Below are 6915 nucleotides of genomic sequence, written 5' to 3'. Positions count from 1 at the left end.
CAGAGTTTCATAAGGAGAGTAAAGCTAAGGGAGGGTTGAAGCCTGAAGACAAACTGAGGACAGGAAAGGGCAAAACAGCCAGGTTCCTGGTGGCTTTCCTCACTGGAAAAACAAACATGTATTCTTACTCCAACCATCTTGTCTGTGCTTGCATGTCACTGCACCTAGTAAAATCCAGTAGGCCTTTATAACAAGATCACATCTGTCTAGAACTATGCACACAGAATGCTGTCAGTAACACTGCTCTTCTTTTTTTTTTCCCCCAGGGCTTGCAGGTGATGGAGTCTTTTGCGAGTCTTCTTTCACTGGGGTCACAGGCAGCTGGGAAATTATTTCATTATCTTTACCATCACTGACTTCCACCATCTGTGATTTTTGCCTCTCCAAAAAAGTTGGTGTGCCAACTGGCATGGGATCCTGGCTGTCCACAGACTGACTTCTTCTTCCTTCTAGACCTCTTACGCTTCTTAGGAATGTTTTCGGAAATCCACCCTCTCATCATCATCTCCTTTCTCCTAGGTATGCCTGAAAGCCTTTCCCTTTGGTCAGGTAAAGGCTGGTTAATCTCAGAATCCCCATGAGTGATAGCAATGTTTGAAATCCCTTTCTTTGACATAGGTAGGACCAGTGAAGGAAAACTATAATTGGTCCCCTTTTCAGCTAGTTTCTTCCGGAGTAATTTTTACTTCTTAAACTGATACTCCATCTTCAACACCTGCAAATGTCCTCATTTCTGATTATAGTGTTTCACTCCTGGAAATGATGGTGGATGAAACAACATTCCACTGGCTAAAAAGGTCTTTACGGACTTTTTCTTATGGCATAAATTTACATGATAGAAGTCTTTCACGAAAAAGGTAGTTTATCCATTTCAGCTATGGAATATGTCCTGAGCATTGTAAGATGGAATCTGTTCCTCCTCAAGCTGCTTCTGGTCATAGTGTTCTGTCATAGCTACAGTAGCCCTAACTAACCACATCCCCCTACGTATGCTCTAGACATTTTCACTTCTACTTTCATATCCTGTACATATACATGACTTGATCATATAAAAGCTAGGAACTATAGACAAGAGAAAGCAGGTAGTGTTTGCCTTTCTAAGTCTGGATTAATTTACTTGATGGGATTGTCTTCAATGATGTCCAGAATCCGGCAAACTATGTGACTTTGAACGTAATCCTACTCACTATATTTATATTTTCTTTGCCCATCCCTCTCGTGTGAATTCTTAGGTAGATCTAAAAATTGATCTGCAAGCATTTCTGTGACATGTTGATTTGGAGCTCTTTGTGGGCATTATAGCTAGGTTGTACAGGCATTCTATTTTCATTTATATTGAGGGGTTTCAATACTGTCTTTCATAATTGCTGGATTAGTGTACATTCCCGCCTATAGGTTAAAGAGCTCCCTTTCTATCCACATCCTCACCAGCATTTGTTGTTTTATTCTTTTAAATATAGAAAGCATATAATATACTTAACTTGTAATATATCATATCTTACCCTACATTATTTTATGTATGCTCAGAACAGTTATGTTAACTTACAGTTGAGAATAATTACTTTTTAAATTTTATAATAGAGTATTGAATTTCATGTGACTTGCTGAATATCATAAGTGGCAAATGGAATTGTTTGAGAAGAGGAAACACAGATGGCCACTCTGTGAACATGATGGTACACTGTGTCATCCTGGCCGGTCACTCTTGGGATCACTTCTTTGATTGTACTCACTGCCGTGTCTTGCATTATTAGAGAATATTGTACTGTGGGCCATTAGTTTGAGATATAATCAAAACTTAAAATCAAATGATTATATGTTGGGGAACAGACACCTATTTACTTTAATCAATGGGTTTTATATTTTATTTTCAAGTTACTGATTATCATTCTTTCATTTTAAGTTTAAAAACTTGCTCTTTCACTTCTCATTTAGTAACTTCTGTTTTGATAGATGTAAGAAAGAATCTCAATATAGTTTTGATTTTTGCTTCTCTGATGGCTAGGGAAGATGCACTTTTTTTTTTTAGGTTCATTGGTTCAATTTCTGAAGTTGGATAATGGCATAGTTCAAAGTAAAATTCTGCTCTATGGACTTGCAATCTCAAGGGGCTCCCTACTGTGGCATTTACATCAGACAGTAGTTTTTTGGATGTATCTGGGCTTTGTGCAGCTGAGTGCTGAATCCAAAGCCTGAACTATAATGGATACTGTCAATAAAATTGACTCTTCCTGTGATTTATGATTTAGATGATAAGTACTTCCTGGAAGTCTTTCCTCTGCCTCTCTGGGAGCCCAGAAAAAGTAACAGGCCTTCAAGGTATGAGATAATGGTGTGTACAGAAGTCCCTCAAGTGTTAACAGCCTGGTCATCAATGAGACTGCATGACAGAGCACTTCTCTTCGGCCATGAGCTGGTAAAGTAAGTAACGTTAGTTATACAATCATTGTAAAGCGAATAGATGGCTTTTAGCTGCTGAGTTTCCTTTTGGTGACCTGATTACAATGCACCAGGGAGACAGGGGCAGCTTCTCTTGTCATTAACAATTACTTATTGCTGCTAATCATTACAGATTACAAGGAAAATGTAAAGGACAAAGAGTAATGTCTAACAGCATCCCCTTTATGCCTTATTTGTTTCAAAGATTTATCTCTTTCTATCTTTCTACATTCATGTGTATTTTTTTTTCTTGGCTTGATAGCTATTCCCTGCTGTCTTTGCTCATCCCCAGGGGGATACATTAATGATAGCAGGAATGTTCTCTACATCAAATCTGTAAATAATGTTGATATGAAACAAAATTGTTGAATAAAATAATTCATCCTATTTATATAATAATTGAGTTTATTAGTTATTTAAAAAATTAATCACCACATGGAATTTGCAGTAATCCTCTTGTTCCTCTCACCACTAGTCTCTGCCCAATCTTAAAATGCCATGAGGCCGGTAATTCTGCGGCAGGTAAGGCACCTCCACTCTACCCAGAAAACTTCCATAGCTCCCAGCTCTATGGGGCAATTTCATAAACTCAGAGAACTCTGGAAACTAGAAATAGGAAGATAGTTAGTGCTTAATTAAACTATAGGTTAGCACGTTTTTTCTGTTATAAACGAGACAAAGGTAAAGATGTTGGGCTGTGCACATATGATGTGTCTGTTGTAATAAAAAGCATCCACAGACAATATGCCAATGAGTGGAAGTGAGTACATGGTGATAAAACTTTACCCACAAAACAGACAATACTTATTTCCCTAGAGTATAATTTGATGATTCTGAGCCTAGACCAGCAATAGGGTCTGGAATGTAGTTTGGCTTTTATGATTCTGAAAAATATATTTTTATTGTCAGAAAATGATAGTGAAGTTTGTAAATTGCAAAAAAGAATAGCATAGTTTTTCTATATAAACTTAGAAGAGTCAAAGGACTGTTTTAATATCAGGCCATAACTTCCCTGAGGATTAAGATTCATTCCTGTCAGAGCCTGATATGCAAATAGAAATAACTATAAACAATGTTAAATGCTAAAATATTTATTACTAGAAATTAAACCTGTACATATCATAAACACATTAATTTTGGCTCTGTACCTTGGAAATCAGCATTATTTTCAGAATTCTTTCTTCTTCATATCCAATGTAGCCACATTAAGAAGTAGGGGACAAAATAATTAATTGGTCAGTGTATTAGTCAGGATTTGCCTTTCTGTAATGAAACATCATGACTGAAAGCAACTTGAGGAGGAAAGGGTTTATTTGGCTTTTATTTCTACATCACTGTTCATCGTTAAAGGAAGTCAGATTAGGAACTCACACAGAACCAAACCTGGAGGCAGAAGCCAAAGCAGATGCCATGGAAAAGTGCTACTTCCTGGTTGGATTTTCATGCTTGCCAAGCCTGCTTTGTATAGAACTCAGAACCACCAGCTCAGGAGTGGTTCCACTCACCAGGGCTGGGGTCCTTTCCCATCAAACACTTATTCAGAAAACTCCTTAAAGCCAGATCTTATGGAGGCACTTTCTCTGTTGAAACTCCATCCTTTCAGATGACTATAGCTTGTGTCAAACTGGTATAAAATTAGCTGGCAAGGGTAGACAAGTTGACACACAAACACATCATTGTTAAGTCACAAACTTTCTTTCTTGTTCATCCCCAAGATCATGAATTTAAAAAAGACATCACAATATTTAAAAACATTTTAAAACTTAAAATATTTAAAACATTTTAAAACTTAAAATGTCCCACCACCTTACAAATTTAAACACTTCAAAAGTTGTCTCCTAATAACCAGTCTCTTAAAATCCAAAGTCTATATAAAACTCACAAATCTCTTTTTTATTTTTTCATTTTCCTCCCCTCACTTCTCTGAGTTCCTCCCCCAGATCCACTTTTCCTCCCTTTCAGTTAAAATAACAAACAAACAAACAAAAACAATAGCAAGAACAAAACTAGCCAAACAAAAACAGAGCAGGCCTCCCAGGGATATCAACCAAACATGTCATAACAAGTTAAAAGAGTAAGCTCAAAGCCTCGTGTCAAAACTGGACTAGGCAACCCAGTAGGAGAAAAAGGTTCCCAAGTGAAGGAAAAAGAGTCAGAGATATGCCCACTCTCACTGTTGGCAGTTCCACAAGAGCACCAAGCTATACAAAATCTCTTTTTTTAAAAAAAAGTTTACGGTTTTCAACTATGGGCTCCTGTAAAATCAAAATAAATGCATTCTTACTTCAAGAGAGAACCAGGACACAGTCACAATCAAATCAAGGCAAAACCAAACTCCACAGAGTAATTGCTCAATATCTTATATCCACTCACAGTCTTCAGAGCTCTTCCTAGGGACTTGGGTCACTTCTCTGGCTCCACTCACTACAGCACACATAGTTTGTATTCTAAGCTCAGACTAGCTCCAATTCCCACCTACTACTGTTATTGGAGGTCATGCTATGATAATGGCACCTCCAAAATCCCAGGGTCTCTTGCTGCACTTCTATCAATAGCATACCCTGGGCTCAATTCAGAGACTCTAGCCCTCCTGCACAATGACAACCCTCAGTTGTTCTCTATGACCCCTTCATGCCTATGAAAGGAGTACCAGATGGATGATGTTTACACTACTGCTAGGACAAGATACAGCCTCGGGAGCCTCTGAAGCACTTCTGTATGATGACTCTCAAAAAAAGAAATACTTCCTTGAAAATTTCATGTCAGTGATGCTCCTCTTTACCACAGATAATTTCTCAGCTCCAGCGAATCAATATCAATTGTCCCAGTAAAACAAAGGTATCACTTTAGTGATTCTGGTATCTTGTTAATCACAGCTGATTCTTCTGCCCTAGATTACCAGGACCAAACTCCTTTTTGTTCTTCTCTTATACATTACATCTTGGCCCAAGTTTTCTCTCTCTCCTGTCCTCCTAATCCTTCTCTTACCACATCTCCTCTCCCTGAGATCCACTCCTCCTCCATTTTCCTTCAGAAAAGAGCAAGCCTCCCAGGAATATCAATTGAACATAGCATAACAAGTTACAATAAGACTAGGCATAAACACTCATATCAAGGCTGGACAAGGCAACCCAGTAAGAGGCAAAGAATTCCAAGAACAGGAGAGTCTGAGACACCTACCATGGCCACTGTTAGGAGTTCCATAAAAACAATGAGCTATATAACCATAGCATATGTGCAGGGGACCTAGTGCAGGTACATCCAGGCTCCAGGAATGTTGTTTCAGTCTCTGTGAGTTCTCATAAGTCCTGCTTAGGTGATTCTGTAGGCCATGTTTCAGAGAGGCACAGATTCTTATGAGTCCTTTAAGGACTTTGAAACTTCCCTCTGGAACATCACAACCTGGCCCTCTATTATCTGCATTGCTTTAAACAGTCTTATCGTTCAAGCTCCTGTAAAATTTATCACCAAGCATTGAACATTCAATGGCTTTTCTAGGTCAAAATCCCAAAGTCTTTCCACAATCCTCCCAAAAGTACCTGGTCAGGTCGATCACAGCAGTACCTCAGAATCCTGGTATACATTTTTGTTTTAGTTAGGATTTCCATTGCTGTGATTAAACACCATGACCCAAGCAACTTAGAGGCAGGGGAGAGGGAAAAAATAATTTATTTGGTTGTACTTACTGTTCATCATTGGAGGAAATCAGAATAGGACCTCAAGTTCAACAGGAACTTGGAGTTCTGGTTTCTAGCTTGCTCCTCATAGCTTGCTCAGCCTGCTTTCTTATAAAACCCAGAGCCACCATCCCAGGGGTAGCCCCATCAACAATGGGCAGGGCCCTTCCCCAGCAATCACTAATTAAGAAAACTCTCTATAGGCTAGGTCTATAAAACAATATTGTGGAGTAATTTTCTTCTGTCAATCCTCTCAGATGACTATAGTTATGTCAAGTTGACATAAATTTACCAGCACCATCAGTCATAACTTCCTCTTTGGACAGAGTCATTCAAAGTGACAGATTATAAGATAAAATTATTTGAGTGTGTGTATCCATATTTGGGAATGGCAGATTTTAGTTAAAACAGAAACAACTAGATTACATCATATCACATGCCCACTTCAGTGTTACAGTCATTTTTCATTCAACATACATAAACCGCAAAGTATGTTTTCTAGAATATTTTCTTTCTGTAAGATCCATTTTCCTTACATGGCTTACCCATCTGTCTGAAATAAAGATATTTATTGAACAAATATATAAAAAGAGCATACCAGTTGCAAACAGTCAACCCTGAAAATGAAATAATACAATCAATATCATAAAGTGTGGGCAGGATATATTTATGTATTTAGGCACATGTCTTTGTATACACACATACAGACACACTCTCACACCCACATACACACACATACACGCACATACACACATATATGTATATACACACATATACATACATGTATATATATATATAT

General features: G+C 38.0%; 1 pseudogene; it reads right to left on the bottom strand.

Annotated features, from left to right (window-relative positions):
- Positions 1-231: 231 nt before the first annotated feature.
- LOC116080984 lies at positions 232-1748 on the bottom strand (annotated as a pseudogene).
- Between the last annotated feature and the right edge of the window lie 5167 nt (positions 1749-6915).

This window comes from Mastomys coucha, unplaced genomic scaffold, assembly GCF_008632895.1.
Source record: "Mastomys coucha isolate ucsf_1 unplaced genomic scaffold, UCSF_Mcou_1 pScaffold6, whole genome shotgun sequence".
NCBI classification, from domain to species: domain Eukaryota; kingdom Metazoa; phylum Chordata; class Mammalia; order Rodentia; family Muridae; genus Mastomys; species Mastomys coucha.
This window is presented reverse-complemented; position numbering and strand designations above follow the sequence as displayed.